This window comes from Oncorhynchus mykiss, chromosome 31, assembly GCF_013265735.2.
Source record: "Oncorhynchus mykiss isolate Arlee chromosome 31, USDA_OmykA_1.1, whole genome shotgun sequence".
Classification (NCBI taxonomy): Eukaryota; Metazoa; Chordata; class Actinopteri; order Salmoniformes; family Salmonidae; genus Oncorhynchus; species Oncorhynchus mykiss.
The window spans coordinates 21,293,800-21,320,818 of NC_050571.1; the positions used below are offsets into that span (position 1 = coordinate 21,293,800).

At 39.7% G+C, this 27,019-nt stretch overlaps 1 protein-coding gene across 1 annotated transcript in view; it reads left to right on the forward strand.

The window, feature by feature from the left end:
• The window catches only part of LOC110504767 (X-linked interleukin-1 receptor accessory protein-like 2), a 432,915-nt gene that overhangs the window by 177,672 nt on the left and 228,224 nt on the right, over positions 1-27,019 (forward strand). The gene's annotated exons all lie outside the window — the stretch shown is intronic.

Here is a 27,019-nt window from a genome sequence, read left to right on the forward strand (position 1 = left end):
TAACTTTCAATCGAACACTAACTGAATGCCTCAATGGCTGTCTGCTTTATATAACAATCCATGGCCACGTGACTCACTGTCTGTAGGAGTGATCCGTTTTCGTGAATGGGGGGGTGTACCTCTTGTGAGTGTACACCAGATGGGTGCAGTGAAATATATGGTTTTACATGGTCAGACATAGTAGTACAGCGCACCTGGAGCAAATTGGGGTTAAGCGTCTTGCTCAAGGTTTTTTCAACTTGTCGTCTCGGGTATCCGTACTTAAATGAACATGTTGACACTAATGGGAGAGGGATAGAGCAGATTCCTATATTATTAATGCCTTCCTTTTCCCTTTCAATTACATTTAACACCACACTGAATGATGGTGCAAACTGGCAGAGAGGCAATGCTTTACATGACATTACGTCGTTGCCTCCCTGTTCATAGAGGTAATTGGCAACAGGAGTCAGAGTGAGAGCAGGGTCCGTTTGAAGAGCGCCACTCAATGTTCCGTCAAATGGTGCTCTGTTTTGTGACCAAGGGTAACCAATATGGATGGGTCTGTCACATGTGTCCTCCCTAGGAATAGCAGACAACGTGGCTTTTAAATGTGCCACTTTCTTCTGCTGGGCCCTCGCTCAGCCATGCCAGTTTGAGAGCAAAACATTTTTTTGAAGCCGTCTACAAATCATGATTCAGCTCTCTCACTGACATCAGGTTGAATATTGAGCTTTCTGAGGATTCTATACATGTAACGTAGGCTCAGAAGTTATACATTGTTCCCACAGTACAATTCACAGTTGACAATTCATATAAAGATGACATTTTTACTCCAGCATTTTATCAACCTGGAAATGTCAGAACAGTTAACATAATATTGAATCAGAATCAATTCTTATAATTTCTCTCAGATAATTCTGTACAGATAGATTGTTTAAATTGATTTGAATGTGATACTTTTAGTATCAAGCAGTTGAAAAGTGAATATGCTCCTCTCTCATCTCTCCTAATTGTGCAAGATGGGGTAAATCTGTTTGCCTGATGGATCTACAATCTCCTCAATATGCCAGTCATATCCGCCTGCAACCTTTTGTGTTGGAAAACAATCCCTAGTTTTGAGGGATATGAATAATTGTGGTGGAAAGTGGTCACGATTGCTGTTGCTTGTAAGCATGAAATTCTGCCTGCAGCCTGAATCTATTGAACACAATTACAAGCAGGAACGAACACACCATGTACTTGTGATTGGTCCACCCCCAGAATCTGAGCACACAGCTAAAAATGCTCTGGGATGTCTCTGTGAATTAGGGACAGAAGAGAGGAAGAGATTGAAGACTGACTGACACACACAGTCTATCTGAAACAATATGCAGCGCTGCCATGATCATTGTGGGTGGAGGGAGGAGAGGGGACAAAAATCTGTTTTATGCTGTTTCAAACCTAGCTATCTCTGAACAGTGGGGATTGAGTTCAAAGATGTTTCTTCAGGGATTTCATTTTTTTCCCGTGGATCATACACTATCCTTTGTTTACCCTTCAATCCTCTGAAATGTGGCAGATGTAAGTTATATTTTTGAATAATAGGTCTGCAACGGCATAAGCTAATTGGTAAAAAATACATACTGTAACCTCCAGTATACAGACAGAAATTCATCCTCCCATGCATCCTGCATCCTGATGGGTTTTTGTTTATGTTGGTTTGGTGGAATGAATGAATTTCTATATGCTGGTGTTGGTATTCATTCTGCATATAAAACAAGTCAATAAGTCACTCTCTTTAGATTGATGAATAAATGGAGCAGACGGGGACAAATATGGATTACAGGATACATTTTTGACCAATTATAGATCACTGACCACATATTTCAAAAGTTATAGATCACTGACCACGTATTTCACAAGTTATAGATCACTGACTACATACTGTATACATGATGCCACATCAAACAGTGAAATAGTGACCAATCGTTAGCCATCATTAACGTTGCATAGATACCATTGGTCAATAAGCACCACTGCAACCTAGAACTCCCAGTAAGTGTATGGACAGTGTATGGTGACTGCCATTGACACTTGACATTCTGTAGATCATCACAAATCACAAGTCAAGTTTCTACGGAAACCTTTGTTAATTAAGATTCTATTAACATTTGTGCAGGCCCATCAATAGGCCTTATGCACATTCCATGATCGAACGTTCTTAACACACTTCCTATCGGTTTGGCCATTTCCGGTCAGTCTAGTGGTTATCGACGATATAATGTTTCTACTACTATGTCACAGTGTTTTACTAGGTGTCTTCAGGACTTACCTCAAATTAATATTGTACATCGAATTGTTACATCAGCCTCCGAGACTCCAGCTAGCAAGAATGAAAAGGGGTTCAAGATGTATATAGGAAGCTACATAGACAACTATGAAGGTGAGTACCAAGTCAGTGACAGATATAACGTTAGCTAGCTACAATCATTAGCTAGCTAATTTAACTATTAACTGTAGCTAGCTAGTTACTTGAGATCTCATGAGCATGAGATCTCTTCAACTTCAGCTCTCCATTCTGTATCTTCAGGTAAGGGCAGTCAACATAACTTGGAACATTTGGGCACTTGACCTCTAAGAGTCCAAAGTGTGGTCTCACACTGGGATCAAATATGATTCCATCTGGAGAGGATCCAAACCACGGAGCATCTTGGTGCACTACGAAGCCACATGGAAAGAAGTTAACATTCTTCAGTGTGCAGTACTCCTGTACAGCCACTGGCTCCATGACTAGCCCCCTCTTCATCTCCATGGTCTGTATACCAGATCCCTGTACAGCCGCTGGCTCCATGACTAGCCCCCTCTTCATCTCCATGGTCTGTATACCAGATCCATGTACAGCCACTGGCTCCATGACTAGCCCCCTCTTCATATCCATGGTCTGCTTACACAGAACACTTCCTGCAACACAGGAGCAGTGGCTTTGGACCACTATCACTGGTACGGAGTGCTTTAACACCATCTGTGAAGATAAGTGTGATGGAAGACTGAAGTGAGAATGAATAACAATAAACATAGTAGTGTCTAGTCTTCTTAACTAGGGGCTCATTTAACTATACAGGAATACATTGTGTTTCAGTAACAAAATTACCAAACACTGCATCAACAGATCTTTACCAAATAACCTGTTAAGTGGGCAATTCTAAATTGGAATTGGGACCCATCACTAATATCTATCTACTGATAAGATTAAACGTTGACACTGTCTCCAACACATTTTGAACATGATGACAGTGTCTCACAGGAGATGTTTAACAAGGTCCCTAGTAGCTATCTATATCCTTTCCCTACTCTCATGCTGTGCGGCTTTTCACTCTTCCTTATGGACCTGTGGCAGGCAGCCCTCACGGTGATCTCCCCTGTCAATGTATCTTTGTTAGATACTGTGTAGAAGACATGAATGACAATTATTTTTAGCTAGCAAATATAGCTAACAAGCATAACTTAACCAAGCTAACGGAAATACACACATTCTCAGGTAGATTCTCTCAAAGTTACGTCATTTTACGAAGTAACTAGCTAGCTACAGTTAATAGTTAAATTAGCTAGCTAATTTCGTCGATAACAACTAGACTGACCGGAATTTGCCAAACCGATAGGAAGTGTGTTTAAAACGTTTGACCATGGAATGTGCATAAGGCCTATAACATCCTGACATTGGCATTCTCATCTCCAGTTGTGGAGCAGGCTGACTTTTACATTGGGACATGGTAAAGGCATCCAGCTTTCAAGAACAGAACTGCCTGATACTGTTATAGTTGAAAGAGCATCAAACCCTAACCTAGAGCAGCTATGACTTGGCCTGGTCCACATCCAACCCTAACCTAGAGCAGCTATGACTTGGCCTGGTCCACATCCAAACCTAACCTAGAGCAGCTATGACTTGGCCAGAGCAGCCATGACTTGGCATGGTCCACATCTAACCCTAACCTAGAGCAGCCATGACTTGGCCTGGTCCATAATTAACCTTAACCTAGAGCAGGCATGACTTGGCCTGGTTCACTTGTCTCTGTGTACTGGATGTCTTCCTTAATTTAAAAAAAAGTGCTTGTCTTTATTGTAGCTCCACTATTAGCCTAATGTAATGGCATTGTCTTTATTGTAGTGTCACTATGTTCGGTAGCATAACTTCCTGAAATAGAGACATTTTCCTGATGTTCACTTCCTGAAATATAAATTTTCCTGATGTTTGGTAGCTAATGTGAGCAGCATCATGTTGTGGCGGTGCTTTGCTGCAGGAGGGACTGATGCACTTCACAAAATAGATGGCATCATGAGATAGGAAAATTATGTGGATATATTGAAGCAACATTTCAAGACACCAGTCAGGAAGTTACAACTTTGTCGCAAATGGGTCTTCTAAATGGACAATGACCCCAAGATTACTTCCAAAGTTGTGGCAAAATGGCTTAAGGACAACAACAAAGGTCAGGCCATCACAAAGCCCTGACCTCAATCCTATAGAAAATTTGTGGGCAGAACTGAAAAAGCTTGTGCGTGCAAGGAGGCCTACAAACCTGTGCTGTCAGGAGGAATAGGCCAAAATTCACCCAACTTACTGTGGGAAGCTTGTGGAAGGCTACCCGAAACGTTTGACCCAAGTTAAACAATTTAAATGCAATGCTACAAAATACTAATTGAGTGTATGTAGACTCCTGACCCACCAGGAATGTGATGAAAGAAATAAAAGCTGAAATACAGTGCCTTGCGAAAGTATTCGGCCCCCTTGAACTTTGCGACCTTTTGCCACATTTCAGGCTTCAAACATAAAGATATAAAACTTTATTTTTTTTGTGAAGAATCACCAACAAGTGGGACACAATCATGAAGTGGAATGACATTTATTGGATATTTCAAACTTTTTTAACAAATCAAAAACTGAAAAATTGGGCGTGCAAAATTATTCAGCCCCTTTACTTTCAGTGCAGCAAACTCTCTCCAGAATTTCAGTGAGGATCTCTGAATGATCCAATGTTGACCTAAATGACTAATGATGATAAATACAATCCACCTGTGTGTAATCAAGTCTCCGTATAAATGCACCTGCACTGTGATAGTCTCAGAGGTCTGTTAAAAGCGCAGAGAGCATCATGAAGAACAAGGAACACACCAGGCAGGTCCGAGATACTGTTGTGAAGAAGTTTAAAGCCGGATTTGGATACAAAAAGATTTCCCAAGCTTTAAACATCCCAAGGAGCACTGTGCAAGCGATAATATTGAAATGGAAGGAGTATCAGACCACTGCAAATCTACCAAGACCTGGCCGTCCCTCTAAACTTTCAGCTCATACAAGGAGAAGACTGATCAGAGATGCAGCCAAGAGGCCCATGATCACTCTGGATGAACTGCAGAGATCTACAGCTGAGGTGGGAGACTCTGTCCATAGGACAAAAATCAGTCGTATATTGCACAAATCTGGCCTTTATGGAAGAGTGGCAAGAAGAAAGCCATTTCTTAAAGATATCTATAAAAAGTGTCATTTAAAGTTTGCCACAAGCCACCTGGGAGACACACCAAACATGTGGAAGAAGGTGCTCTGGTCAGATTAAACCAAAATTGAACTTTTTGGCAACAATGCAAAACGTTATGTTTGGCGTAAAAGCAACACAGCTGAACACACCATCCCCACTGTCAAACATGGTGGTGGTAGCATCATGGTTTGGGCCTGCTTTTCTTCAGCAGGGACAGGGAAGATGGTTAAAATTGATGGGAAGATGGATGGAGCCAAATACAGGACCATTCTGGAAGAAAACCTGATGGAGTCTGCAAAAGACCTGAGACTGGGACGGAGATTTGTCTTCCAACAAGACAATGATCCAAAACATAAAGCAAAATCTACAATGGAATGATTCAAAAATAAACATATCCAGGTGTTAGAATGACCAAGTCAAAGTCCAGACCTGAATCCAATCGAGAATCTGTGGAAAGACCTTAAAACTGCTGTTCACAAATGCTCTCCATCCAACCTCACTGAGCTCGAGCTGTTTTGCAAGGAGGAATGGGAAAAAAATCCAGTCTCTCGATGTGCAAAACTGATAGAGACATACTCCAAGCGACTTACAGCTGTAATCGCAGCAAAAGGTGGCGCTACAAAGTATTAACTTAAGGGCGCTGAATAATTTTGCACACCCAATTTTTCAGTTTTTGATTTGTTAAAAAAGTTTGAAATATCCAATAAATGTCGTTCCACTTCATGATTGTGTCCCACTTGTTGTTGATTCTTCACAAAAAAATACAGTTTTATATCTTTATGTTTGAAGCCTGAAATGTGGCAAAAGGTCGCAAAGTGGGCCGAATACTTTCGCAAGGCACTGTAAATCATTTTCTCTACTATTATTCTCACATTTCTATTTCTTAAAATAAAGTGGTGGTCCTAACTGACCTAAGACAGGGAATTTCTACAGGGATTAAATGTCAGGAATTGTGAAAAACTGCTTTTAAATGTATTTGGCTAAGGTGTATGTAAACTACCGACTTCAACTGTATCTCCCTACTGCTGAAAGTACCTGATTTGTGCTGGATGATGGACAGCTAGGTTTGAGAGCCTGTCTGGGTTCCTGGCTGTTTAGCGGGCAGTGAGCAGCTAGACAGTCACTCACACCCCTGTGCTTCAAGGTTGGGATGGTGTTCTTCGGTTTGCAAGCCTCCCCCTTTTTCCTCCAAACATAACGATGGTCATTATGACCAAACAGTTCTATTTTTGTTTCATTAGACCAGTGGACCAAAAAGTACGATCTTTGTTCCCATGTGCAGTTGCAAACCGTAGTCGGGGTTTTTATGGTGGTTTAACAGCAATAGTTTCTTCCTTGCTGAGCGGCCTTTCAGATTATGTCGATATAGGACTCGTTTCAAGTTTGGATATAGATATCTTTGTACCTGTTTCCTCCAGCATCTTCACAAGGTACTTTGCTGTTGTTCTGGGATTTATTTGCACTTTTTGCATCAAAGTACGTTCATCTCTAGGAGACAGAACATGTCTCCTTCCTGAGCGGTATGATGGTGTTTATACTTGCATACTATTGTTTGTACAGATGAACGTGGTACCTTCAGGCATTTGGAAATTGCTCCCAAGGATGAACCAGACTTGTGGAGGTCTACAATTTTTCTTCTGAGGTCTTGGCTGATTTCTTTAGATTTTTCCATGATGTCAAGCAAAGAGGCACTGAGTTTGAAGGTAGGCCTTGAAATACATCCACAGGTACACCTCCAATTGACTCAAATTATGTAAATTAGCCTATCAGAAGTTTCTAAAGCCATGACATCATTTTCTGGAATTTTCCAAGCTGTTTAAAGGCACAGTCATCTTAGTGTATGTAAACTTCTGACCCACTGAAATTGTGATACAGTGAGTTATAAGTGAAATAATCTGTCTGTAAACAATTGTTGGAAAAATGACTTGCGTCATGCACAAAGTAGATGTCCTAATCGACTTGCCAAAACTACAGTTTGTTAACAAGGAATGTGTGGACTGGTTGAAAAAGGAGTTTTAATGACTCCAACCTAAGTGTATGTAAACTTCCGACTTCAACTGTATACGACGTCAGTGAGAGATATACACTGAGTGTACAAAACATTAGGAACACCTGCTCTTTCAATGACATAGACTGACCAGGTGAATCCAGCTAAAAGCTTTGACTCATTATTGATGTAATTTATTAAATCCACTTCAATCAGTTTAGATGAAGGGGAGGAGACAGGTTAGGATGTTTGAGCCTTGAGACAATTGAGACATGTATTGTGTACAGTATGTGTGCCATTCAGAGGGTGAATGGGAAAAACAAAATATTGAAGTGCCTTTGAATGGTGCACCGGTTTAAATGTGTCCAGAACTGCACCTCTGCTGGGTTTTCCTCGCTCAACAGTATCCTGTGTGTATTAAGAATGGTCCACCACCCAAAGGACATCCAGCCAGCTTAACGCAACTGTGGGAAGCATTTGAGTCAATTTGGGCCAGCATCCCGTGGAACACTTTCAACACCCTGTAGTCCATACCTTGACGAATTGAGGCTGTTCTGAGGGCAAAAGGAGGGGCCGGGGTGCAACTCAATATTAGGAAGGTGTTCCTAATGTTTTGTTCACTCAGTCAAACAGTACAGAAGGTTAACTGCTAGAAGATGATAATATGGGTGCAGAGGCAGCAAGAAGGAGGAAGAGGGGATATGCATAAACACACCAAAGGACCATCACTGCTTGGACTGGGATAAATCCTTTTCTGTGTGGTAATGTCATCATCATTGCCATAATACCAACCATGCATAGTCTCCTAGGTATGGAGCCAATCACCTGATAATGAAACCTCCTGTGAAGCACTTCCTTTAAACTGCATCCTTTACTGAACTAGTTAAACGATTGTTTATTGACCTGGATAATGTGGTGATGCTGGGAACAGTCAGAGTTATGGGTATCTCTGTACTGTGAGTTGGGCTGAGTTTTTCAGCATGATCATTTCCTCCATCTTAATTGGAATACAAATGGAAAAGGGCAGCACACATGCCAGATTTGTAATAATTACCATATCCTTGTGTTTTTGAGGAAAACATCTGCCTTGCTTACAGAGGGATATCTTATATCTTAACAATTAAAGCATGGAAGTCTGAGGAGTTGTCTGAGGTCTCCAGGGTACGCCGTTCCCCCTCAGAGTCCAAAATTAGACGTTTTTATTTTGAATCACTCTGAAAACACTTCAGGGACTGCTCGCGTGTGTTTGTTCTGTTAAGTACACTTAAAATGTTGATGTGATCTGCAAGCAATTTCTGTTAGCGACCTCTTGCCATAACTCATTCCGCAAACGATGCAAGCTAATGTTTGACAAATGTGTCGCCACTAGGGATTTTGAAACACCGGTATAATTAACTTTTGTCTAAGCTTGATAAATTGATCCATACCAAAGACAGTTCTCCTCTTAGTGAGTCTCTTTGGAAAAAGTCATCACAAGCTATAGGATGACAGTGAGGGAACAACATCCTTATTGTATTTGAACATAGCGAACTGGACAGATCAGGCTCTCAACACTTCTACCATTCCAATGATGTGTTACACGACCTTGGCGACAGCCAGCCAGTACAATACTTGTGCCCTCCATGCTGAATAATTGCTTCAACATAATAATGAACTTCAGAGCTCACTGTCAGGTAAAACGGCTGCCTGAAGTCACAACTGGCTAGTAGGGAAGGAGATTACATTCTAGCCCATGTGAGGAGAAGACCTGCTGGGTTATCTGGGCTCAGATGTCCCCTCACTGCCCTTCACTAAGGATTATGAGGAACTCTTGTGCGCCTTGAAATTTGGCACAGGCTCTGACAATAGCAGGTGTCCTTAGCATCTGACCCACTCTAACCTCAGAATGGAAAGAATTGGAACAGTGGTCAGAAGTTAGAGGAAACCTGCTGTGTCTGCTTTTCACATTCAGCCAAATTTGAGAGCACAGTAATGAGGGAGGGCAGGGATGCTTTGGGTTGGGTTTCAGATAAAAGGTGTGTTTAGCAGTAACTTTTTATTAAACAAATCATGCCGTGGTCTGTAAATGTCTCAATTTTGGGATTTTAAATAAAGAGCAAACAAGTCTTATAACAACTTCTAACACTGATCTAACATATTGCAAATGGAATGCCAATGAAAAACAACTATTGAAGGAAATTGCACATTTTCTGGTTGTTGGTAAAAATAAAAAAAGTAATCCCTATTTAAAGCCAGCCAAATATATTATTATTCAGGATTATAGAGCATCATTAGATTCTACCTAAGTGAGTGAGGGTAATCCAGTACCTCCTCTGGTTGCATTGTCAACTCCAACACACATTCCCAGTAACAAGAGGCCACTTTAGTCGAGTGAGTCAACCTTCCCCCATCTGACCTTATCTGTGGGGGCACAGCCTGCCCTCCTAGACTCTGCCGGGGGCATAGCTTGGCCTGGTGCCAGCAGTCCTCTGGCTTAAGGGCAGCCTATCCATGGTGGAAGCAGACAGCTGCATAGGCCTCTATGTTTACTGTTTGATTGTGTCACCTAACCGAGCCACCCCATGATGTTCTTTTGAATACATGCATACTGGCATTTCTCAGCCCTTCTCGAATGTTGGCAGAGGAGTTGTGCATTTGCTGAGGGGTTGGCCTGTGTGTTCTGGTTGAGAATGTTTTTTTTTAGCTATTTTTACGAAGCATACTGTATATCTATCCTTAAGCATGTCAAGAGCTGCCATGCATAATGAGTAATTATGAGCGCAAGGTACAGTAAATATAGAATGTTAATTATTCTTGCCTCGATCCAATTCGGAGCTCATTTCAGCAAGGTGCACTAACACGCTTTTTATATTTAGCTGTATGCCCATGTCCCCTCATTAGAATGTCAGTTCTGTTGATATTTTCCAAATGTTTGTTTGTGAGGATAGCTGTTCTGAAGCCCTCTTCTCACAGCTGTGTAACCTCATTCAACTTATTTACTGCAAGGTAATGATCTAATGTCATTACCAGCTGACTTTATGGGATGAAAGAGGCGTTGTCTTGTGCTGTTAACTCAGCCAATATATTAAAGAATAAAAATTTAAGAACATTGGCTTGGCTGCCATGACGATGATCTAACAGTTTAACCTCGTCAACAACCTTCAGGACTTCCTGAATCACTCTTTCAACCAGGAAATGATGGACCTCTAAAGTGCCTACATACTGCTTTACCTTGACTCTGGCTGATAGAGAACCCCATCAAATAATGCCAGCAAGGCTCCTCTGCTAAACACGTTTTTTTTTGCCTTGTCTGAAGTAAATGAACACAATCCTAACTTAACACAACCTTACCTTAACACAACCCTAAATTAATACAACCCTACCTGAACACAAGCCTAACTTAACACGACCCTACCTTTAAACAACTCTAACTTGACACAACCCTAATTTAAAACAACAATAACTGAACACAAACCTAATTTAACACTACCCTAACTTAACACAACCCTAATTTAACACAACCCTAACTTAACACAACCCTAACTTAACACAACCCTAAATAAACACAACCCTAAATAAACACAACCCTAAATAAACACAACCCTAAATAAACACAACCCTAACTTAACACAACCCTAAATTAATACAACCCTACCTGAACACAAGCCTAACTTAACACAACCCTAACTCTAAGTAATGTTCTCTACATTCTCTGTGCTCTTTGTAATCTCAGTATGATTTTTTTGTACTGAAATCCAGTTGTATTTTTTTCACACTCTAACAAGATGTCACTTTTCCCCGTATTCCGGGTATTGTGTCCTGCAGTTTATACTTGTTCCTGTCAGTGCAATGTATAATGTTTTGAAATTGCGTTCTAATAATGAATTTTCTGGATCAAAGATAGGAAGCAATCCATATGTGGACTTCAGATAAGGTCATAGGTTTATTCTGGATTAGTAAAGGCTTATGATGCCCTCTGTATTACAATGTATTTTCTGTTAAAGTAATACTCTGCGAAAGCCTGTCTATTCCATTTTACACCCCTGATTAAAAAAATAGGGAGAAATAAAGAGAAAATGCAAAATTACATATTTGTGGAGTTTCTTTTCAAGTGTGTGATTCTGGCCATCTGTTGTGGCTCTGAGACATACACCTCGAGGTAGATGGCAGCCAACACTTTTGCGGCAGGCAGCCTGTTTACACTTCTTAATGATGATTCAAACATGTATCAGATACAATCCTCCTCTTAGCAGGACTGAAGGGTTAACTCCTCTTCTCCTCAGTAAGGATGTGACTTCATCACACTCGTATGGAACATCTCTAGTGAAGGCCTCCACAGCAGGGAAGCCAAGGTTCTCTTTAGAAATCAAAGCACAACATCAAGAATGACTCATACATGCCATTATTCTCTTACGGAGAAAATGAAACAGGCTCTTTAAATGATATGTTTCTGTGTCCGTGTTTGAGACATTTATCTTGGAGACACATAATGAAAGCTATGTGTGTTTTATCCTATTGTTGTCTCATTGATGTGGGAATATGTCTTGATGTTGTATTTTTCAGACCGGCTTTCTGGTTTGCTTTTTTACGCGCTTTCCTTTCCTTAAAAATAACTTTTGTTCTTGAAATGTGTAGACTATCACGTTTTAATTTATTTATGAGTCAAATATTCAATCCATTTTTTGTATTATTATTTCATCAAAAGGCATGGAAGACTCTTGTAGAGGAGATGTACTTTAACCCTGCTCTATGTAGTCCTATGGCACCTGCCTTTCATGACAGACAAAATCTATGGCACCTGCCTTTCATGACAGACAAAATCTATGGCACCTGCCTTTCATGACAGACAAAATCTATGGCACCTGCCTTTCATGACAGACAAAATCTATGGCACCAGCCTTTCATGACAGACAAAATCTATGGCACCTGCCTTTCATAATAGACTAAATCTATGACACCTGCCTTTAATGACAGACAAAATCTATGACACCTGGCTTTAATGACAGACAAAATCTATGGCATCTGCATTTAATGACAGACAAAATCTATGACACCTGTGTCACAGATCCCCCCGGTACTGCTGTTCATTCTGTTCACCAGTTCCGGAGGTGTACGTCACCGGCTTTCTAGGCTTCACTGAACGGGATTCATTATCATCAACCCCAGACTGTCTTGTCTGATTACACACACCTGGTTCCCATTCCCCCTGATCAGTATGTTATATATGTGCCCCCTTTCCCTCGTCTTTGTCGGTTATTGTTCCCATGTCCGTTGGTGGTGTGAGTACCTAGCCGTTGGTGCAGCTGTTATGCTGCGTGCTTTATATATTGTGTAAAGGTTCTCTTTATTACGGGTATCGTCCCGTGGCATTCAACAAGGCTTACCCACGCTCTGTTGTTTGGGTACAACCCAGTGTTTTTGTGAACGTGTTTGTTTTGGGTGTATTAAAACCTCCTCTTGTATTTTCCTGCGCCTGTCTCCAAATAATTTATTCCAGAGTCGCGTCTTTGGCTATGCCGGATTAAGTGATATGACATACTATTCTATAAAATCCTTTCTCTGTAATTAATATTACCTGATTGAGCTAATCATGTAAATGTAATTAACTACAAAGTCGGGGCACCACAAAATAATATTTATAGAGCTGTTATCTTCCGAAGAAACTCTTAAAGACCAAGTAATATTTTACGTTAATAGCAGTCAATATTTATCGTCACCTTATTTCAGTCTCATCTGAAAGTTGTAAATTCTTGGTTATCTTCACGAACCCTGGCTAACAAGTTGAATGAGCAATACAACATTTGGTTTAATTATTTATTTACTAAATACCTAACTAATCACACAGAATTACATATACACAGAATGAATCATACCTTGATTACAAATTATATCATGAAGGAAAACGTCCCTGGCGGAGGGAATGGATATGACAACTGGTTACACAAAGAAAAGGGGGTTGGGTTTGAGTGAAAGAGCGGGAAGACTGAGGAACAAAGGGAGAAGCCATGCTATCGTAAATACAGTATCTTATGCATTCTAAATTACCGCCCATTTGGAAAAGGAAAATGCTATAAATATTTACGCTGAGCTGCGCTTCGGTAGGTTGGTGGTAGATGGAAGGTCGTGTTGCCCAACCGAGTCCTTTGTCCTTTGAAGAATGTCTCTGCTGGTAAATTGGGTACGTTGTAGTAACCTTGTTGCGTGGTAGACGGGATACTTTGTCTGTTCTTTCCTAGCCCACGTTTGCAGCTGCTGTTGCTAACTCAACGGCTAGGAGGTATCACTCTGTAGTGAATAAGAGTTCAAAGTTCATCCCATTCTCAACCAAAGCTCATGCTGAGGTTGGCTTAGTTCTGTAATTGACATGTTAGTCCTTTTAACGTATGGACCGTCGTCCTCACATCCTCGGAACAGGAGGTTACATTTTCGTCAAGGCTTTATATAGTGGAGCGAGAGGGTGTGTTTGAAAAGTTTTAGAACCCATGTCTCTTCACAGGGTGGGCCACTGATTGAGCAGAGCCCTAACCTTATTAAAACCCAAATCTCTCATTTGGAAGCTAAAATTACATTTCATCTCTTCACCAATAATTTTATATTCAAACATTTAAATTTAACAACAATTCCATGTGAATCCGATAACTACAAGGTGCAGACTTTCCACTGTTGAGTTTATGTCATCGTATCATTGATGAGAATGTCTCAGATGACAACCGGACTGACATCATATTCATTAAGTACCACCGCATATGTTCAATTGGTCGGATTACCAGAATATAGTTAATTTCCCCCCACCTTCTGATGTTCCCAGAATCTCTATGTTAACCAAAGGATTTTCAAATGTCACATCAGTAGGGTAGAGAGAGGAAAAAGGGGGGAGAGGTATTTATGGTTGTCATAAACCTACCCCCAGGCCAACGTCATGACACCAGCGTGACAACCTGGCCTTTAATGACAGACAAAATCTATGACACCTGCCTTTCATGATAAACAAAATCTTTGACACCTGCCTTTCATGACATACAAAATCTATGGCACCTCCCTTTAATGACAGACAAAATCTATGGCACTTGGCCTTTAATGACAGACAAAATCTATGACACCTGCCTTTAATGACAGATAAAATTACGTTCACTTGAATCTGAATTGCATAACACTTCTTTAGCAATTGATAATGATAAGCATGATTGTTTGGTACGACTAACTGAAAAGTTGCATGTGAATCAGTGCAGATATTTGAATGGACAATTTAGCATTTTCTTGCAAACATACACTGCTTAACCCTGTTCTTAAAACTTGGAATATCTCTGCAAGAGGAAACAAGTGCACATGAATGAATGTCAGATATATGGCTCAGTGGCTGTGTGGCAATATGCATGTACATTTAGGCAAGTGAGTGAGATATGCACTTGTCAACTTTCCAGTTGTTGCTGTGGACTCCAGAAACCCAGTGGCATTATTTCACAGTACCACCTTTCCCGCTCCTGTCGTTGGTCATCTATAAATTCAGCCTCTTTGATTTCTGCCAGGCACTGCAAACCTGCTGACGAGCAGAAAAGATTCAATAGATGTCCCACATCAGCAAAGTTTAGTTGCATGTTTTTAGGGAGGTTGGTAAGGGAGAAATAAGACAGGCATTTAGCATGTAGAGGGGCTTTGGGGAGCTGCTGAATAGTTTGGTCTAATCAAGAGAGTGAGAGACCTCTTCCTTTAGCAACCATTGAGTCTATATGTTTTGACTATGACAACTTGCTATTTAGGATTACACCCAGCAGTTTAGTCTCCTCACCTTGCTCAATTGCCACATTATTCAATAATATAGTGAACAAAAATATAAATACAACAATTTCAAAGATTTTACAGAGTTATAGTTCATATAAGGAAATCAGTCAATTTAAATAAATTAATTTGGCCCTAATGTATGGTCAGGGGTGCAGCCATGGGTGAACCTTGGAGGGTATAGGCCCACCCACTTGGCAGCTAGGGACACCCACTGGGGAGCCAGGCCCAGCCAATCAGAATTTGTTTTCCCCCACAAGAGGGCTTTATTACAGACATAAATACTACATCTTTTCTTCAGCTCATGAAACATGGGACCAACACTTTACATGTGTTTAGACCAGACATATTTAAGCAGACACACAATTGATTATGGTCACTGTAGTGAATTACCATGTTTTCTGCGTTAAACTACAGTATGTAGAATATTAGCCTGTTGGAAACTACAACTCCCTACTACATTGCACAGCTCAAGCTTGATCTGAATTATCTCTATAGAAACTGCACACCTCACAACAAAACAAAAAAAGTACTAAATGAAATTCTAATACTTGAACTGATGTCAATCAATTAGTTGTTTAAAAAAGAAAATGTTGGTTAATCTCACAGCACCAAGAACTTGAAATCTAGTGTATGATAAAACACACAGATCCCTAGCATATGATTGTCACCAAAATTACATCTATGTCAAATCACGGTGAACAGCAGGATTCTTTCTGAGCTGTCAATATTAATCCAGACGTCAACATTGAAAAATACCCATTAGATCAACCCGTCACCATTCAGCTTCATGAAAGGAGATGACGGGGAGTATATTTGTACTGTTTAGTGAAGTCCAGGTGATATACAGACAGGATAATTACCATGTTCTCACAACTGCTTTTCTCAAAGAATGTACATGATGGTGACTGAATGCAAAGTAGTCAATTTCCTATTCAACGTATTTGTCTGTCGTCATTACTCTACAGTCTAAATGGTAGTTTGTTGTGGTAGCATTACAACATAATCAGATTGAAATTAGTCATGGTTAATGCATGGTAAGGCACCTTCCTTATGCACAATACCATACAGTGCCTTTGGAAGTATTCAGACCCCTTGACTTTAAGCTCTAGAGCTCTAGAGTTCCTCTGTGGAGATGGGAGAACCTTCCAGAAAGACAACAATCTCTGCAGCACTCCACCAATCAGGCCTTTATGGCTAGACGGAAGCCCCTCCTCAGTAAAAGGCACATGACAGCCCGCTTGGAGTTTGCCAAAAGGCACCTAAAGACTGTCAGACAATGAGAAACATGATTCGCTGGTCTGATGAAACCAGGATTGAACTCTGAATGCCAAGTTTCACGTCTGGAAGAAACCTGGCACCATCCCTACGGTGAAGCATGGGGGTGGAAGCATCTTTCTGTGGATATGATTTTCAGCGGAAGGGACTGGGAGACTATTCAGGATCGAGAGAAAGATGAACGGAGCAAAGTACAGAGAAATCCTTGATGAAAACCTGCTCCAGAGCTCTCAGGACCTCAAACTGGGACGACTGTTCACCTTCCAACACGACAATGGCCCTAAACACACAGCCAAGACAACGCAGGAGTGGCTTCAGGACACGTTTCTGAATGTCCTTGTGTGGCCCAGCCAGACTTGAACCTGATCAAACATTTCTGGAGAGACCTGAAAATAGCTGTGAAGCAACACTCCCCATCCAACCTGACAGAGCTTGGGAGGATCTGCAGAGAAGAATGGGAGAAACTCCCCAAATACAGGTGTCCCAAGCTTGTAGCGTCATACCCAAGAGGACTCAAGGCTGAAATCGCTGCCAAAGGTACTTCAACAAAGTACTGAGTAAAAACCTGTTTTTGCTTTGTCATTATAGGTATTGTGTGTAGATTGATGAGGGAGAAAAACAATTTAATCAATTTTAGAATAAGGCTGTAACGTAACAAAATGTGAAAAAAGTCAAGGGGTCTGAATACTTTCCGAAGGCACTGTATCTAACCTATTGATTCTTGATTGTTTCGGGAATTGACAGGTCCCCCTGTTCTTGTTGAATTGTAACCCACACATCAAAGGCTTTTGGCTGGTATTTTTCAATGGCACAGGGATTTAGCCTAAAGCACTGCAGCAGTGAACAGGCCCTTGAGTTCCTGTATGCTAATAGTCAGGTGAAAAGGGTCTGTGTTCCCTTTGTAGCGTCTGCTCATTGTTTCTGAGGGGGAAAAAGGGCTCTGCTCTGCAGCATTGACGCCCGTGGCGCCCCTAAAAGCTATCCACACTGGCCTATGAACAGGTGTTGAATGAAATCCAGACAAATGCTGAAGAGACCTGTGTTTGACACCTATCCATCAGCAGCGGAGCGAGTGGCAATGGCCGGTTCACCAATCCGCCCACTGGAAACACCTGTGTCGCCCGCGGCCCCCGCGTCTCTTAATGATCTGCCAGTCATATCACAGAGCCATGTGTGCCCATCATAGGGGGAAAATGATTAACAACAATGTTGTCCGTCCTTAATTATCCTCCTCCGTGCTTTATTAAAATGTCATTTGGTCCTAATCAAAGTAATATCCTGTAGGTCAAACAATAAAGGAGATCACCTGATAGCAGCCCTGTTTCCAGGGGAGCGTGATCCTAGTCTCTGCTGACGACAAACTCATTACGGACTATAATGAATCAAGTACACAGCAGGACACAATTGCATTTGTATAGTGCTATTTGATCATAATGATGTGTGCTCCTCTACCCTGCATACTATAGTACCAAACCAAGTCAAATGAAATAGTTGATTTGATTTTAGCCTAGCTTAGCTGTATGATGTTTCAAAGTTTTGCTAGTGTTTGATGCCTTGTTGAATAATCTAAATGAATAATCTAAGACAGGTGATATAATTTCCATTCATGCTTATAGTAGCCTATGTGCTGTCCAGTTTATGCGACCACGTTAACCCTATATATTTATACACTGAATGTACAAAACATTAAAAATGCCTTCCTAATATTGAGTTGCATACCCCCACCCAAAGGACACTCTACAAAGTGTGGACAGCGTTCCACAGGGATGGTGGCCCATGCTGACTCCAATGCTTCCGACTGTTTTATCAAGTTGGCTTGATGTCCTTTGGGTGGTGGACTATTCTCAATGCACAAGGGAAACCTTTGAATGTGAAAAACCCAGCAACGCTGCAGTTCTTGACACAAACCGGTACGCCTGGCACCTACTATCATACCACATTCAAAGGCACTTAAATATTTTGTCTTGCCCATTCACCCTCTGAATGGCACACATACACAATCCATGTCTCAATTGTCTCAAGACTTGAAAATCTGTCTCCCCCTTCATCTACATTGATTGAAGTCAATTTAACAAGTGACATCAATGAGGGAACATAGCTTTCGCCTGGATTCACCTGGCCAGTCTATGTCATGGAAAGAGAAGGTGTTCATAATGCTTTGTACATTAAGTGCAGATCCATGCCTTCAGTCCATGGCCACTGTCCCCATGGTCTTGTATTGCCAGACATCGCACCATATTTGTCACGTTCTGACCTTTATTTCCTTTGTTTTGTCTTTATTTAGTATGGTCAAGGCATGAGTTGGGGTGGGCAGTCTATGTTTGTTTTTCTATGTTTGGTTTCTGTTTCGGCCTAGTATGGTTCTCAATCAGAGGCAGGTGTCGTTAGTTGTCTCTGATTGAGAATCATACTTAGGTAGCCTGTGTTTCACTGTTGGTTTGTGGGTGTTTGTTTCCGTGTGTGTGTTTGTCGCCACACGGTACTGTTTCGGTTTTTGTAGATTTCACGTTATCGTTTATTGTCTTTATTAAAAACATCATGGACACTTACCACGCTGCATCTTGGTCCGATCCTTACTCCTCTTCAGACGAAGAGGAGATCTGCCGTTACAATATTGTTATGAAGACATTACACCATATTGTTATGAAGACATTACACCATATAGTTATGAATACATTACATCATTACACCATATAGTTATGAAGACATTACACCATATTGTTATGAAGACATTACACCATATAGTTATGAAGACATTACATCATTACACCATATAGTTATGAAGACATTACACCATATTGTTATGAAGACATTACACCATATAGTTATGAAGACATTACACCATATAGTTATGAAGACATTACACCATATAGTTATGAAGACATTACACCATATAGTTATGAAGACATTACACCATATAGTTATGAAGACATTACACCATATAGTTATGAAGACATTACATCATATAGTTATGAAGACATTACACCATTACACCATATAGTTATGAAGACATTACATCATTACACCATATAGTTATGAAGACATTGTCTTTATTAAAAACATCATGGACACTTACCACGCTGCATCTTGGTCCGATCCTTACTCCTCTTCAGACGAAGAGGAGATCTGCCGTTACAATATTGTTATGAAGACATTACACCATATTGTTATGAAGACATTACACCATATAGTTATGAAGACATTACATCATTACACCATATAGTTATGAAGACATTACACCATATTGTTATGAAGACATTACACCATATAGTTATGAAGACATTACACCATATAGTTATGAAGACATTACACCATATAGTTATGAAGACATTACACCATATAGTTATGAAGACATTACACCATTACACCATATAGTTATGAAGACATTACACCATTACACCATATTGTTATGAAGACATTACATCATATAGTTATGAAGACATTACACCATATAGTTATGAAGACATTACACCATATAGTTTTGAAGACATTACACCATATAGTTATGAAGACATTACACCATATTTTTATGAAGACATTACACCATATAGTTATGAAGACATTACACCATATAGTTATGAAGACATTACACCATATAGTTATGAAGACATTACACCATTACACCATATAGTTATGAAGACATTACACCATTACACCATATAGTTATGAAGACATTACACCATATAGTTATGAAGACATTACACCATATAGTTATGAAGACATTACATCATATAGTTATGAAGACATTACACCATTACACCATATAGTTATGAAGACATTACATCATTACACCATATAGTTATAAAGAAATTACACCATATAGTTATGAAGACATTACACCATATAGTTATGAAGACATTACACCATATAGTTATGAAGACATTACACCATATAGTTATGAAGACATTACACCATTACACTATATAGTTATGAAGACATTACACCATATTGTTATGAAGACATTACACCATATAGTTATGAAGACATTACACCATATAGTTATGAAGACATTACACCATTACACCATATAGTTATGAAGACATTACACCATTACACCATATTGTTATGAAGACATTACACCATATCGTTATGAAGACATTACACCATTACACCATATTGTTATGAAGACATTACACCATATTGTTATGAAGACATTACACCATTACACCATATTGTTATGAAGACATTACACCATTACACCATATTGTTATGAAGACATTACACCATTACACCATATAGTTATGAAGACATTACACCATATTGTTATGAAGACATTACACCATATTGTTATGAAGACATTACACCATTACACCATATTGTTATGAAGACATTACACCATTACACCATATTGTTATGAAGACATTACACCATTACACCATATAGTTATGAAGACATTACACCATATAGTTATGAAGACATTACACCATATAGTTATGAAGACATTACATCATATAGTAATGAAGACATTACACCATATAGTTATGAAGACATTACACCATATTGTTATGAAGACATTACACCATATAGTTATGAAGACAGTACACCATTACACCATATATTTATCAAGATATTACACCATTACACCATATAGTTATGAAGACATTACACCATATAGTTATGAAGACATTACACCATATAGTTATGAAGACATTACACCATTACACCATATAGTTATGAAGACATTACACCATATAGTTATGAAGACATTACATCATTACACCATATAGTTATGAAGACATTACACCATATAGTTATGAAGACATTACACCATATAGTTATGAAGACATTACACCATATAGTTATGAAGACATTACACCATATAGTTATGAAGACATTACATCATATAGTTATGAAGACATTACACCATATAGTTATGAAGACATTACACCATATAGTTATGAAGACATTACACCATATAGTTATGAAGACATTACACCATATAGTTATGAAGACATTACACCATTACACTATATAGTTATGAAGACATTACACCATATTGTTATGAAGACATTACACCATATAGTTATGAAGACATTACACCATATAGTTATGAAGACATTACACCATTACACCATATAGTTATGAAGACATTACACCATTACACCATATTGTTATGAAGACATTACACCATATCGTTATGAAGACATTACACCATTACACCATATTGTTATGAAGACATTACACCATATTGTTATGAAGACATTACACCATTACACCATATTGTTATGAAGACATTACACCATTACACCATATTGTTATGAAGACATTACACCATTACACCATATAGTTATGAAGACATTACACCATATTGTTATGAAGACATTACACCATATTGTTATGAAGACATTACACCATATAGTAATGAAGACATTACACCATATAGTTATGAAGACATTACACCATATTGTTATGAAGACATTACACCATATCGTTATGAAGACATTACACCATTACACCATATTGTTATGAAGACATTACACCATATTGTTATGAAGACATTACACCATTACACCATATTGTTATGAAGACATTACACCATTACACCATATTGTTATGAAGACATTACACCATTACACCATATAGTTATGAAGACATTACACCATATTGTTATGAAGACATTACACCATATTGTTATGAAGACATTACACCATATTGTTATGAAGACATTACACCATATTGTTATGAAGACATTACACCATTACACCATATTGTTATGAAGACATTACACCATTACACCATATTGTTATGAAGACATTACACCATTACACCATATAGTTATGAAGACATTACACCATATTGTTATGAAGACATTACACCATATTGTTATGAAGACATTACACCATTACACCATATTGTTATGAAGACATTACACCATTACACCATATTGTTATGAAGACATTACACCATTACACCATATAGTTATGAAGACATTACACCATATAGTTATGAAGACATTACACCATATAGTTATGAAGACATTACATCATATAGTAATGAAGACATTACACCATATAGTTATGAAGACATTACACCATATTGTTATGAAGACATTACACCATATAGTTATGAAGACAGTACACCATTACACCATATATTTATCAAGATATTACACCATTACACCATATAGTTATGAAGACATTACACCATATAGTTATGAAGACATTACACCATATAGTTATGAAGACATTACACCATTACACCATATAGTTATGAAGACATTACACCATATAGTTATGAAGACATTACATCATTACACCATATAGTTATGAAGACATTACACCATATAGTTATGAAGACATTACACCATATAGTTATGAAGACATTACACCATATAGTTATGAAGACATTACACCATATAGTTATGAAGACATTACATCATATAGTTATGAAGACATTACACCATATAGTTATGAAGACATTACACCATATAGTTATGAAGACATTACACCATATAGTTATGAAGACATTACACCATATAGTTATGAAGACATTACACCATTACACCGTATAGTTATGAAGACATTACACCATATAGTTATGAAGACATTACATCATATAGTTATGAAGACATTACACCATATAGTTATGAAGACATTACATCATATAGTTATGAAGACATTACATCATATAGTTATGAAGACATTACACCATATAGTTATGAAGACATTACACCATATAGTTATGAAGACATTACACCATTACACCATATAGTTATGAAGACATTATACCATTACACCATATAGTTATGAAGACATTACACCATTACACCATATTGTTATGAAGACATTACACCATATTGTTATGAAGACATTACACCATTACACCATATTGTTATGAAGACATTACACCATTACACCATATAGTTATGAAGACATTACACCATATTGTTATGAAGACATTACATCATATTGTTATGAAGACATTACACCATATTGTTATGAAGACATTACACCATTACACCATATTGTTATGAAGACATTACACCATATTGTTATGAAGACATTACACCATTACACCATATTGTTATGAAGACATTACACCATTACACCATATAGTTATGAAGACATTACACCATATTGTTATGAAGACATTACATCATATTGTTATGAAGACATTACACCATATAGTTATGAAGACATTACACCATATTGTTATGAAGACATTACACCATTTTGTTATGAAGACATTACACCATTACACCATATAGTTATGAAGACATTACACCATTACACCATTACACCATATTGTTATGAAGGCATTACACCATTACACCATATAGTTATGAAGACATTACACCATATAGTTATGAAGACATTACACCATATAGTTATGAAGACATTACACCATTACACCATATAGTTATGAAGACATTACACCATATTGTTATGAAGACATTACACCATATTGTTATGAAGACATTACACCATTACACCATATTGTTATGAAGACATTACACCATTACACCATATAGTTATGAAGACATTACACCATATAGTTATGAAGACATTACACCATATAGTTATGAAGACATTACATCATATAGTTATGAAGACATTACACCATATAGTTATGAAGACATTACACCATATTGTTATGAAGACATTACACCATTTTGTTATGAAGACATTACACCATTACACCATATAGTTATGAAGACATTACACCATTACACCATATAGTTATGAAGACATTTCACCATATAGTTATGAAGACATTACACCATATAGTAATGAAGACATTACATCATATTGTTATGAAGACATTACACCATATTGTTATCAAGACATTACACTATATTGTTATCAATATATTACACTGGGTTGGGTTGGTAATGTCTCTCAGCTCCTCTCCACTGGGCTGGGTTGGTAATGTCTCTCAGTTTCTCTCCACTGGGTTGGGTTGGTAATGTCTCTCAGCTCCTCTCCACTGGGCTGGGTTGGTAATGTCTCTAGGGCTCCTCTCCGCTGGGTTGGGTTGGTAATGTCTCTCAGTTCCTCTCCACTAGGCTGGGTTGGTAATGTCTCTCAGTTTCTCTCCACTGGGTTGGGCTGGTAATGTCTCTCAGCTCCTCTTCACTGGGTTGGGTTGGTAATGTCTCTCAGTTTCTCTCCACTGGGTTGGGTTGGTAATGTCTCTCATCTCCTCTCCACTGGGTTGGGTTGGTAATGTCTCTCAGTTCCTCTCCACTGGGTTTGGTTGGTAATGTCTCTGAGCTCCTCTCCACTGGGCTGGGTTGGTAATGTCTCTTGGGCTCCTCTCCGCTGGGTTGGGTTGGTAATGTCTCTCAGTTCCTCTCCACTAGGCTGGGTTGGTAATGTCTCTCAGTTTCTCTCCACTGGGTTTGGTTGGTAATGTCTCTCAGCTCCTCTCCACTGGGTTGGGTTGGTAATGTCTCTTGGGCTCCTCTCCGCTGGGTTGGGTTGGTAATGTCTCTCAGTTCCTCTCCACTAGGCTGGGTTGGTAATGTCTCTCAGTTCCTCTCCACTGGGTTTGGTTGGTAATGTCTTTCAGCTCCTCTCCACTGGGCTGGGTTGGTAATGTCTCTTGGGCTCCTCTCCGCTGGGTTGGGTTGGTAATGTCCATCTACAGTAATCCATGTGTGGACTGGAGGGTAACCAATACACAGCAGATACAGCTACAGCTAACTCCTCCAGTGAAGGGGAGGAAGAAGAACCACAGATTGGATACAGGTGTGAGGCAATGTGATGCTCCATCAAAACACATTTTGTCCTCATCTCTTCAGATTTTTTTTCACCCAGATTTATGACCAATCGTCCTCTTCAACAATATGGACTATGCCGACTCTACTTTGAACATAGTCATTGGATTGGCTATGGAATAATTTGTATTTATATTTTCCTATTGTCGAGGGATTGCAATACACGTAACTAAGCAGCTAGAGGTCAAGGTATTCAGGCAGCTTGTTTATTGGAATGACAGAATGACAGTGCCGTCTTTTGACAAAGATTTAGAGGTTTGCGGTCGGGGGCTTTGCCTAACACTCCTCTGTCCATCCATTTTATCCTTCACTGCTCCTTAGTGGCCTGCACAATGTTAAAGGTGTCCTGGCTGCCACATGTCATGGAGGCACGTCACAGGGTGACACAGAGGCAGCCACGGCAAACAGGACAGAGATTATTTTTAGCCATGCCTTTGTCTGGGTTGGTGCACAGAGCCTGAGGTTAGCTGACAGGACAAACTTAACTCTACAACTCCTTTATGAGATATTATTTTATATGAATTCATTTCGTTTTTGTTAGTGTAGGCCGTAGCCGCTAACCTACGATGGATCATTCTGGTATTATATCCATGTATCTCTTTTCTTGAATTGAAATTTGCATTAATTTATTCATTTATTCAAACGTGTCCTGTACAGTCTTAATATTGTTCCAATTCCCTCTTTTATTCTTCATGGTTTTATAGTACTTATCCAGCTACCTCATATTTCAAGAATGCTTACACACACCGGAGAGAATTTAATGCTGAATGAAATGCTACATGAAATATGCAAGGAGAAGTGTGAAAAGTCCCTTTTAGAATATGTGCAATTTAAATGGCTGCTTGGCTAGAGTCAGTTGGGAGACAGACAGAGCATGAGTCCTATCTCAATCTCTACCAGGTGGGACAGAGAGCACGAGTCATATCTCCATCTCTACCAGGTGGGACAGAGAGCACGAGTCCTATCTCCATCTCTACCAGGTGGGACAGAGAGCATGAGTCCTATCTCCAGCTCTACCAGGTGGGACAGAGAGCACGAGTCCTATCTCCATCTCTACCAGGTGGGACAGAGAGCATGAGCCCTATCTCCATCTCTACCAGGTGGGACAGAGAGCATGAGTCCTATCTCCATCTCTACCAGGTGGGACAGAGAGCATGAGTCCTATCTCCATCTCTACCAGGTGGGACAGAGAGCATGAGTCCTATCTCCAGCTCGACCAGGTGGGACAGAGAGCATGAGCCCTATCTCCATCTCTACCAGGTGGGACAGAGAGCATGAGTCCTATCTCCAGCTCTACCAGGTGGGACAGAGAGCATGAGTCCTATCTCCAGCTCTACCAGGTGGGACAGAGAGCATAAGTCCTATCTCCAGCTCTACCAGGTGGGACAGAGAGCACGAGTCCTATCTGCAGCTCTACCAGGTGGGACAGATAGCACGAGTCCTATCTCCAGCTCTACCAGGTGGGACAGAGAGCATAAGTCCTATCTCCAGCTCTACCAGGTGGGACAGAGAGCATGAGTCCTATCTCCATCTCTACCAGGTGGGACAGAGAGCATGAGCCCTATCTCCAGCTCTACCAGGTGGGACACAGAGCATGAGTCCTATCTCCATCTCTACCAGGTGGGACAGAGAGCACGAGTCCTATCTCCATCTCTACCAGGTGGGACAGAGAGCATGAGTCCTATCTCCAGCTCTACCAGGTGGGACAGAGAGCACGAGTCCTATCTCCATCTCTACCAGGTGGGACAGAGAGCATGAGCCCTATCTCCAGCTCTACCAGGTGGGACA